Below are 12,388 nucleotides of genomic sequence, written 5' to 3' on the forward strand. Positions count from 1 at the left end.
GCTCCTGTGATATGATCTGCGCTGAATAAAGGGGAATGATAACTTGTTTGGATCTAAACAAAATGTCTTTGGCTATCAATTGTGCTAAATAGAAACATTTCCTGAGTACAGTTGCCAAGTGATAATCAGAGGAAAGGGAATTGTCAGCCCAACTCTTCAGGTCCCTGACTACCTTTTTGATTAGTATGGGTATACTTCCTATATTGCATGATGTGGGGAATTTTGGTTCTCCAAAAGAAACAATGCTATGTTTTTCAGCATTCAATTTAAGTTCATTTTCCAAATACTAAATATTAAATATGGTAAGTTCTTTTGGAACAATGGAGGGATGTGAAGGGGTTTTGACAATTACATCAAGATTGCAATCATCTGCAAATCTGGTTAAACAGAGGTCCTAATTATTATCTTTAAGAATGGAGAAGTAGATGTGGTTTCTATCTTTTGGCCAGTTCACTATCCATATTTCCATGTAAGGATCTATGTTTAGGAATATCTGTTTCCTTACAATTCTGCCATGAGGTATGGTATTGAATACTTTGGTTAGGTCAAGATAAGCTATATGAACATCATGACTGCTGTCAAGAGCTTGCATAATCCTCTTGAAGACATTAACAAGGTTTAACAGGAATGATCTCCATTTGATAAAGCCAAATTATTGGGTGCCAAGCCTGATGAGATGCTTAATATCATAATTAATGAGACCAGTTATGATGTGCTCCATAGCTTTACAGATCAGACTCATAAGGCTGACTGGCCTGGAATCTCCAGGATCTGTGTTAGTGCCACCTTGTGGATGGGCATACCCACAATAGTGCACCGGGATTCAAGAACATAGCCTGTGGCTAGGCTTAGGCTAAACAGTTCAGGAGAGGTTTGGTGAGAGAGACTGCTTGATGCTGTTTAGTGGGCATTCAGGTATGTTGTCAGGACCCATGCAAGGATAGGTATTTTGTGGCTGACATTTATGAAGAACCTGTTATATTTGTCATGTCATTTGGGTCCAAGAGGGTAGTCCCATTGAGGAAAAGGTCAGATCAATGTTGAGTGTTATTTTTTAGGTTTCTAAAATAGCTAAAGAAGGAGTTATAGCCATCCTTTTCTTCAAAAGCAAATATCCATTCATGAATTGCTGCAAAGGTCCTTATACAGTTTCTTGGTGATATTTTTTATATTAGCTTCATTCTGAGGAGTTCTAGCATGATTGTGCAGTTTAAAGATTTTTTTTCTTTTGTTATAAAGTTTGTTTATTTTGGTTGACCATCAAGAAGATTTTTTTTATATAAACATCCCATTGTATTTAGCTCTAGTTGGCACTGCTAAGTCTTTGCACTTGTCTCAGTGGGCATAAAACACCTTTAGTGAAGCTGACTGCAGTTTTATCCTCAACAGTAGTGATATAACTGGTAAATTTAGAAATTTCACTGTATAATTGTACAAGGCTTTCCATATTACATCTTTAAATATGAAGACTTTGGTAACAAGACATATTGTGGTTCTGAGAGCAAATGTCAATAGTTTGTGGTCTGTCTTAACAAAAGAAGAAGAGACTAGAGAATAAAGCAATATTAGTGAGGACCATAAAATCTGAGCAAACCCTATATCTGAGTTTTAGGTGCTATTTTATGTCTATGGTTGGGTAATTAAAGTGACTTAAGATTATGGCGTTATTGGTTATAAAAGTTTTATCATTGTTTCCACCAGGCCTAAGGGCATGGTAGGTGCAAAATCCAGGTGTGGAGGCAGTGTTTTCTTTACATTTAAACCAAGTCTCTGTAACTACTCATACATGAACATGTTCCAGAATCAGGAATGCCTCAAGAGGGGGCAAATTTGAGACTCCAGGCATTGAGAAGAATTGCCTTAATGTGCTGAGCTGATATGTCCATTAGATGGAAACTGCCTAAAAATGTATTACGGGGGTAGCAAGGGCTTTTGCTGGTTTCAGAAACACTTACATGAGACATGTAGGCCATCCTTTCCCAAGCAAGTAGAATTATCTATTGTCTTTTTCCATGCTGATGCATACAGGATCCCCATGGAATAACAACAGCTATTATATCGATTTTTAAAGCCTTTTGGATCTTAGTACTGGAACTTACTGTAAGCATATTATCAGGAAAAGGGGTGAGATAAAGGTGGCCCTGTGAATGGAAGAACTGGTTTATCAGGTAGAAAGCATTAGATATGCATTTATTTGGGGAAGATGTTTACTTTTTATGATCCTTGGGTATGAGTTGGGCAGCAACAGCAGTTATAATAATGACCAGAAAGAATTTTGCCTGCAAAAATAAGATGTGTAAAATGTAGTTTATATGTTAGTGCTGGTTAGTGGAATTTACTATAGGGCAGGGATGGCTTCTATATGTTTAGTTCAGTACACCTATTGCTGGTCTGTTCCTTGCAATGTGCTGTCTTTGTAGTAGGTTTTAGGGAATTAAGTAAATTATATTCAAGCAGAGAACAGTTTTAGGAGGCTATTAGTGGTAAGTCTTTCATATTTAATGGGTGGTAGAGGCATTTTTATGATGTAGTATCCATGTTCATGGAATGCATATTCTGAGTCAAGGTAGGTGAAAGTATACCTGAAATTACTTTGATCTAACCTAAACAGTATTATTTTGTCAAAGGCAGAACGAATATGCTTAACTTCATAATTTTTTGAGAGTATGGTAGCCTAGATGATTTTCATGCAGCTTATTATGGTCAGGCTATAACATTAAAAAAATACTCACAGGACAAGAAGTTGTCTTTTTCAGCAGTGATTTAGGAGCAATGCCTGGATTAAATGACCTATTCAGAGTCACAAAGTAGGAAAATGTAGGCCTTGGAATAAAACCCAGGACTGCTGCAGGGGACAGATCTAACAGTGTATAGTCTAAAACTTCTGTGTCAGCCACTCCATTCCCCCCCATGAATGAGTCATGCATAATCATAGGGATTTAAATGGAAATTAAGTCATAATAACATTGTTGCACAACTGGCTGCATGGTTGTACTTCACAGGTAATTAGAGGAGAACTCTTATCTTTACAATCCACTGTCCCCAGTAGACTCCCTCAGGGCTCTGTCCTGGGACAACTCCTCTTACACACACACACACACACATATATATATATATATATATATATATATATATATATATATATATATATGTTTTTACATGTTAAAACTGACTTCATTGTTTGACTTCCCAAATATGCAGATGATCGTAAACTTATGTGAGCATTGTCCTTAACCCTGCTGACATTACCTCCCCATTCAGATGGCACTTGACATGACATATAAATGAAGGAGTAGACATGGCCTTTCTTTCAATGGCTTAAAAGTAAAAAAATGCAATATTTTGGCATTTTAAAAAAACATCCAACTTTATACACTATTGATAGGAACAACTAAATGTTAACAAAATAATAAAAAACTTGGATTCACTGTAGATGATAACGTTTTACTGGATATTTATGTTGCATCCACAAAGCATATTGAGCTTTCCACCTGATACTCTGGGGGTGGATAGCCATTATTTAATTGCAGCTCTATATACATCTCTAATCAGACCAGTTATAGAATATCATATCTTTTTCTGCAGTGAAGAAATCACATATATGACCTATGACAGTATATAGCCCCAAGCATTCAGTGAATTCAGTTCTCACCACAGCTCTCAACCTAAAACACCAGGACAAAGCCAGTAATGGGGGAATATAGCCCCCAAACATATTCAGTGAATTCAGTTCTTACCATAGCTCTCAACCTTAGCAGAAAACCTGGATGAAGCCAATAACAGGGGGAATACAGTCCCAAAGATAGGGATACATTTCAAATATCCATCTTATACACTTAGAAAATTGCTTTTGTGTCACCATGCACTTTCTAAAGATTATGAAGTCTGATATTCAAATGAGTGCCATTTTATTTTAACATTTGTTAACCAGGAAAGTCTGACTTGAAACCACAGCAACTATTAACTGTAATATAGAAACTAAATCTTCACTGTAAAACAGCCTGAGGTTGAAGGAACTACTCTGCTAGAGAATCATTTCATGCTGCTGTTCTAATCCAGATATTTAGGGATATGGATACTTCACTTGTCTCCCATGGCCTCCATGTACACATACATAACTGCTGGTAGACAGTAATGTAGCCAGATAAACTGATATAGTGACTGACATCATAAATTAAAGGAAATTAATGGCACCAGTGTCAGCTTTAAATTAACTGCATTTTGAAAGACTTCATGTGTGTGTGTGTGTGTGTGTGTGTGTGTGTGTGTGTGTATAAACATATATATACATGCTAAAACATATCTACAAGCAAGCTGCAGCAGAAAATAATAAACAGGATACAGAATGTACTCAGGATTTATCCTGAGATCTGCAAAACATGGGCAACTTGCAAAAGCTACGAAGAACTTGCTTGTGTTAGAAGGGAAATACCATTCTACACAAATACGTTTTGTTCATCCCAGAACAAGAGTTGCAATTTTGCAGCAATTTAACATTTTACAGAAAAAAATAAGTGACTTAGAGGCCTGCTCAACAAAGGCACAATTTTCATGTGATGGCTGTGCTTATTCACTGGTACTTAAACTCTTTGAACTTTAGTTGATTTAACCACTGTTCAACATTTCATTTATGACATGTTTTCAAGGTTCAACTGAATTCAAACTGGATGTAGTTCATAGATTAGTGTTAAGGAAACCATGGATCAAAAGATATTGATAGTGCAATTTTTTAACCTTTGCTGAAAACAAGTATAAACTACTTAAAAACTGAAAGAATGAATTTCAGACAACCTACTGCCATTTATCAGGGTTTGCCTTCTGATATTGTACAGAGCTGTAAAGCATTCAGAGTCGTAAACTTCTCTGGGAAAGAATACTCCTTTAAGGTTTTCCTTTACCAAAACTTTGAACAGTTTAATGATTAAGCAAAGGTGAAGTAAGATCATTGAATATAATAAAATATGCAATCAGGAAATACATGTTTTATAATTCAGGAAGTTTTCTTAGGAAATTCTGATGACATTTTTCAGTTAAAACATGTATGTATAATTTCTTGCAATTTCTTTTGTTCCCCTTATTTTTTGAGTCTAAGCTATATTTTATCAAAACATATATACTACAAAATACTGTAGTGAGATTTGTGGTACATGTTATAAGAGAAGGCACAAAAACATTCAGTATCAGCTGTGTTCATTAAATATTAATGGAGTAAATAATTCCATTAAAATAAAAAATCTAGCAAAACAGGTATAAACATTTGCTATTTAGTACTAGTAGCTTATCTCCAATAAACTCATTATGTACAAAAAGCAGTATTTCACATAATTTAATGGTTTTCATTTATCTGTTTATGTTGCTTCTAAGTGAATTGCAATTATAAATGCTGAATTTGTTAAGGATCAATTCTATAGGTTTTCACTTGCCCTCTGTGTAGGTTTAGAGGCAAGAATAGGTTTGATTATGAGTAAAGAATAAATTTCCTTTGAACAAGTCTTCAACAATGGTTCTTTAAAAGTAAATTAAACTACAGAGCCTGCTGTTAAAAGGCACTCCAACAGTTACAATTATCTAAAGCTCACACTGTCAGGCAGCCAGCCCTTCTGCAATTGTTCTTACATCACACACACACACACACACACACACACACACACACACACACACACATCTCACTCACTCTGAAATAAATTATAATTAAAAATCCCACACACACACACCTCTCACTCTGAAATCCCACACACACACACACACACACACACACACACACACACACACACACACACACACCTCTCACTCTCTGAAATCCCATCTTCCACACATTACTCACTGTTAAATCCATCTTCCATCCTGTCTGTCCGTCCGTCCATCCGTTTTCAGTTCCCGGACCCGCTCACAAGTTACTTGAGTTGAGTAGTCCTCGACTTAACGACCGAACCCTTTTCGCATGTAGTCTTCAACGACCGTCCATTTTGGTTCCCGCCGCAAACTTGATGTGCTGCACAGTCACTCTTGTGGCGTCGCGATGATGTCAACAACGCGCGCCCGCGCGCGGGCCCCACACTTGTTAAAGTTTTTTCAATAAAATCAATCAAATGCCAGCCCTGCCCAAAGTGCCCCCTGCTGCTTGGCGCCCTGAGGCAATTGCCTCACTTCGCCTCTGGTAGTTACGCCACTGTTTTTCTGTAACCTATTTGCATGCTATCTGGTGCAATTGGAGAAGGCAGAACAATTCTTCATAAAGACAACCAAATGGTTTGAAGGCTTGTCTAAATATTAAATGCTCAAAACAGATGGAGAACACAGACTGCAAAACCACAAATAGAGATTATATACAGCTGCAGGATTCAGTCACTTTCACCCTCAGACTTCCTAAATACAAACTAGAAATGTCTGACATGGGTGCAAATAAAAACTGGATATAATGTTCACAATAATGGATTTTTTATTTGTTTCATTCAAACGTACACTAGTCCTGCCAAGACAAATCAGCAAGTGCTTATTTAAGTTTAAGTTACTAAGCCTCAATCCTGATGTGTTTGTATGTAATAAAGCTGCTTGAACTGAACCCATAACTGTTCACCTGTTTTATCCTGACCAGCTGAGCGACATGATGTCAGACTTGGCATGTCTGAATGACATGGTGTTAGAAGTGGCATGTCTGAATGACATGGTGCCAGAACCGGGATGTCTGAGCAACAAGAAGCCTGAAGTTGAGCCATGAGGTGCACAGTTAGAAATGGAGGTATATAGAGGAATGATCATCCCAACCAGCTCAAAAATTGAAAAAAAATGTCAGAATCGAATTTCAGGTAATTAAAACTCACATAAATTAGTTATTTCATAAAGAAAATGATACGAAGCATTTACAAAGCACAAAATGCATTATCAATCAAACAAAAAGCAGAAAAAGCATTATTGATTCAACGAAATGTTCAGAACCATGATATTTGATAAAATTATTCAAAATACTTATGAGAGTGTTCAGAATTACTTCTGATTTGTAAACAAGCATGTTAAAAGTAAAACAAGCACAAGAAAAGTATAATGAGCATGACAGAAGTCTAACGAGTACAATAAAAGTGCAAAATGAGCACGGAAAAGCAAAGCAACTGCGTTTTTTAGTAAACCACCATGTTTTTTTGATATGAGCTACTATTTCACATTGACTAACACTAGAGTTGTTCGAAGTATCTCAGAGTGTGCAAAGTGTTTGCAGTGTGTGCTTTATTACAGTACAATTATTTTGAAAAGTTTACTGTGTGCAAAGTACAGTCATTTCAAGAGGTTTCTTGTGTTGTGTACAGTTCATTTGCAAAGTATAGTCATTTCAAAGTGTGTCTTACACTGATAAGAGTTGTTTCACAAAGTACAGGGATTTTAAAGTGTTCTTGTACTACGGACACTTATTTCTCAAAGTGCACTTATTTCAAAAGTCTATTGTGCTGTTGAGCATAATTACAAGTCTCTGGCATAAATTTCTGACATATATGTGTGTATGTTTATACATAATTCCAAGGGTCTTTATTACTGTGTGCTGGCATGGCAGAGATATTTCACAGACCAAGTCCACTTGTGTTTGATCATAATATTGCAGAGAATTGGAGAGTATTTGAGCAGGAATATGATATTTTCATACAAGCAGCTTTTTTTGATAAAGATACATATGCTGGGACATTTATTCTGCTTAATCTAGTGGGGTCAGAAGCCATTGAAAGAGAGCTTTCATTTGTGTATGCACCAGCAGTATATGCAGGAGAAGGGGAAAACTATCATATTGTTGTACAAGCTGAATCAAGGGAGGACCCTGAGTGTTTAAAATGTAAATTTAGAGAAATGTGTAATCCCCAGACAAGTGTTACATTGGAGAGGCACTTTTTTAATACAATAAATCAAAAGCCAGTAGAAACTTTTGCTGCTTACATTACCGACAAGAAACAAGGCTAAAATGTGCAGATTTGGTGATTTGAAAGACGAGTTGATAAAGGACAGGCTTGTGTGTGGTGTTAATAATGCTGCAGTGAGAAAGATTTTGCTTCAAGACAGTGACTTAATGTTGAGCAAGCCACAGAGATTTGTCAAATACACCAGCTTACAGAAAAGCACACAAACATCCTTGCAAGTGATAACCATGGTTTCAGCAGCCTCTAGAGCAAACGTTAACAGCATGCAGCATGTGGCTGACAAAAACAGGCCTAAGCACATGGTGGCTGCAGCCCTTGCATAATTTCTAGGGACAGTCAGTACCTTTCCAGCAAGTTCTAAGAATAGCTCAGTAAAACGGACATGCTCAGTGCAGCACAAGGGTGAGTCAGCAAAACCCAAGTCAACTCTCATTGTTAACTGTCATACTTGTGGTGCCAATCACGAGTCCAAAAGGAAAGTGCTTAGCATATGGTCAGCAATGCCACAAGAGTAAAAAATGGAACCACTTTCAAAAGCTTTGTAAATCAAGCAAGCCTCATTCATTTATTAAGAAAAGTCACTTAGAAAAGCAAGTTGATCATATAGAAAGCTGCAACTCTACTTTCTACATAGATGGTATATCAGTGGTTGGTGAAAAGGTTAATGCAGTAGATTTGTTTTGTATTGTCCTGATTAATGGTAAACCCACAAAGCTCAAAGTGGACAGTGGTTCAAACTGCAATGTTATGTCAGCAGAAACATTTGCTACTGCAAGAGCTGGTGAACAACTTAATTTGGCCATTTGTGCAAAGCTTGTTCCTTATGGAGGCGAAGAGATTCAGACCGATGGCTCAGTAGTGCTTTCATGCAATTCATCTGGGAACAGTTACAGCTTGCAGTTTTATGTATCAAAAGACCTGCACAGTCATTATTAGGTGTCAGAGATAGTTTAAAAATAAAACTGATTTCATTTGCGAAAGAAGTCTAGCATGTAAGCACATGTCCTAGTTCCAGTTTCACTGATGCTATTTTCACAGAGTATGCTGATATTTTCGAAGACAAGCTAGGTAAACTTCCAGTTGTGTACTTCATGAAATTAGACCCAGAGGTCAGTCCAGTGGTCAGACCACTGAGAAGAATTCCAATAGCTATACAGGACAGAGTCAAAGTCCAGTTAGATAAAATGGTGCAGCAAGGTGTGATCTGTCCATTTATAGAACCAACTGAATGGATGTATTGACCCAAGAGACTTAAATAAAGCATTAAAAGACCCCACCATCCTATGTGTGCATTCAAGGAAGTTACTATCCTCATGCCAAATGCCACTGTTTTTTCTGTCTTAGATGTGAGGAGTTCATTTTAGCAAGTAATGCTTGATTGCAAATCTTCACTACTGACTACATTCAGTATGCCATTTGGTAGATACATATTTCTCAAAATGCCTTTTGCAATATATTCTGTCAGTGAAGTCTATCAGCGTGCAATGGAGCAAATATTTTCAGGCTGTGTACTATAATAGTAGATGATTTACTACTTGGAGGCAATAGTGAAGCATGGCATAACAGAATGACCTCAGGAAAGTTCTGGAAAGAGCATGTGACGTGAATCTAAAGCTCAATCCTCTAAAATGCAAATTCAGGCTGAGAGAAGTAACTTATGTCAGTTATTTATTTACCAGTTCAGGCTTACAACCAGATCCTTCCAAAAAAGCAGCCATTCTTGAGATGCCCGATCCCGACAATGTCCAGGCCTTACAGCATTTTCTTGGTATGGTTAATCATTTTGGCAAGCTTATACCAGACTTCAGTGAATTATCAGTGCCCTTAAGAGAGCTGACATGCAAAAATGTTACCTGGTCTTGGGTAAAAACACCAGAAAGCATTTGATGACCTGAAACAGAAAATTGCCAGTTCACCAATGTTAAGATATTATGATGTCCACAAACCAGTAATTCGTTCCTGTGGTGCTTCAAAGTTCGGTATTAGTGCAGTTATTCTTCAAGAAGGCAGACCAGTAGCCTGTGTGCCTAGAACTCTTACCCAAACTGAGATACAGCATGCTTAGATTGAGAAGGAACTTTTGGCAATTATGTTTGCATGTTCTAAGTTTCATGATTATATTTATGGCCGAGCTATCCAGACTGAGACTGATCATCAACTTCTTGTCACGATTTAAAAAAAGTCTATGCAATTAGCTCCAGCAAGACTACAATGAATGATGCTCAAATTACAAAAGTACAACTTCAAAATAGCCTATACAAAACGCAAACTTCTATATCTGGCTGATACCTTATTCAAATCACCCAGAAATACCACAGAAAAGCTTGATACTGAGAATTTTGACTTCAGTGTCATGGAAGTGCGTAATTTTTCTGTCACAAGACTTGATGAGGTAAGAGATCATACAAAGACTGATCCAATTTTGCAAAACCTCAACTACTTCATCAATGTTGGATGGCTGTCAAAGCAATCTTGTATACCAACAGAAGTACAATCTTATTTTCCTTATAGAGATAAAATGTTGATGGAAGATGGTATCATTTTCAAAGGTCCTAAGGTTGTAATTCCTACTTCCTTACAACATGAGTACATCCAAATTTTGCATCGTGGCCACCCAGGTTTCAAAGCTACCAAAAGAAGGGTAAGAGGACTAGTATTTTGGCCTTCTCTGTCAAAAGATATCAATAAAGTACTTTCACGTTGTTCAATATGCAATAGTACTAAACCACATTTGCAAAAAGAGCCACTTTAGCTAAACCAGATTCCTGAACTACCTTGGTCAACAGTAACCACTGACATAGTCAAGTGGAATAGTCAACATTACTTAGTGTTGGCAGCTTCTTATTCAAATTGGTTTGAGATTGATTTGCTACCTACTAACATTCAGTGCTGTCATTACTAAGATGAAACATTATTTCCCAGTCTATGGTAGTCCACACAAAGTTATTTCTGACAATGGTGCCCAGTTTATCAGTCAGCTATTTCAGAAACTTGCAAAAGAATACAACTTTATCCATGTTACCAGTAGTCCTGAGTACCACACCATTGTCCGTTCTGTCACACCTGCCCTTTCCCCGACTGTAGTGTGGTATTGGAGTTAGAATATTTAGTTTGGGGGTGTAGGGGGGGGAAGCCCCCCACTTAAATACATTTGTTTTTATGTGGTGTTGTTTGCTGGCCTTCCGATTTCTTTCCCTTGGAAAGAAATTGGTGATTTGGCTATTCAACTAACTTAGCGTTCGACATTTTCATGTCGAGTAAAGGTGCTTCAACATTTTCAAATGTCGATCATATGATATAGATTATTTTTTATCATGACAGTCTTGGGGATTAAACATATTTATTAACACAGTACTGATAATAACATTTTTCAGTTTAATGTTGAATATTTTCAGCAGAATAAAGGCATAGCAATTTTCTGTTTTATTTATGGGTTTATTAGAAAATAATTGCAATAGGTTACTTATGATTGTATACAGAAATTTTCAGTAGATAGTCGTTTTTATGCTATCAGTGCCCATCTAGTACATTGTGAGATTTCTGCCTCATGGCGAGTTTCTTAAAATCTTGAAAACTTTGCCCAGATGTCTTAGATTTTGAACAGATAGCTCAAGATATTACTTACTGACTTAGATCCGGGATTATGATCTATCCAACACTGACAAGTCTTTTCTTAGGCTTATTATTAACTTAAGGGAATCTCAAAGTGGTAGGATTGTAGGGAACTTTAGATCAGGATCTTTAACATCTGCCTAGCGGGTGCACGTAACAGTTTCTTGGCTGAAAATAGTGACCATTCAGTTGAGTGCAAGAGCTGCTCTAACTGTCCATATAAGGAGAAGAATGAATACCAAAAAATAAATGGACACATTTTCAGAACGAGGGAATGTGAGATTTGTTCTGCTCAAGCTGTGGTCTATGCTTGGACCTGCTGTTTGATAAACATTTCCTAGGGAAGCCCAAATGTCAAGTCAGGACACTGATACAAAACACATTAGAGATATTTGAAAAGGGTCAACAATGAATATAGTAGCTCAGCATTTTGTTGCTGTTATACTTTTAATCATATAAGAATGAAATATCTTGTATTATAATGCTTTTTATTTAATACACCTGAGATAAGCTTAATTTATTTTCTCATTTAACAATTTGCTGCCATTTTGTTTAAATGGAGAATTAAATGACATTTTTGCTATAGTAATTTTTATCTTTTAGTAAAAACACTGGCTACTTCTAGTGTTTCCCAAACCAGATCATGTCACAAACCTTTCTCCGAAATAACAGATAACATCTGCAGACAACCTACCACTAATAATCCTATGTTTCCTAATCCACTCCATTTTACATCATTCACTCCCCATCCACACAAAAGTTCTTACAACATTCCCTTTCATTTCAATGCTATTCTCAAAATAGTAGTTTAAAAAAATGCTAGAAAAGCTTGATTCCTGTTATTTTTCCTTCCTCCATTTAATTTACCCTGTCATCTT

Source organism: Protopterus annectens, chromosome 3.part0, assembly GCF_019279795.1.
Source record: "Protopterus annectens isolate FY-2018-M chromosome 3.part0, PAN1.0, whole genome shotgun sequence".
NCBI classification, from domain to species: domain Eukaryota; kingdom Metazoa; phylum Chordata; order Ceratodontiformes; family Protopteridae; genus Protopterus; species Protopterus annectens.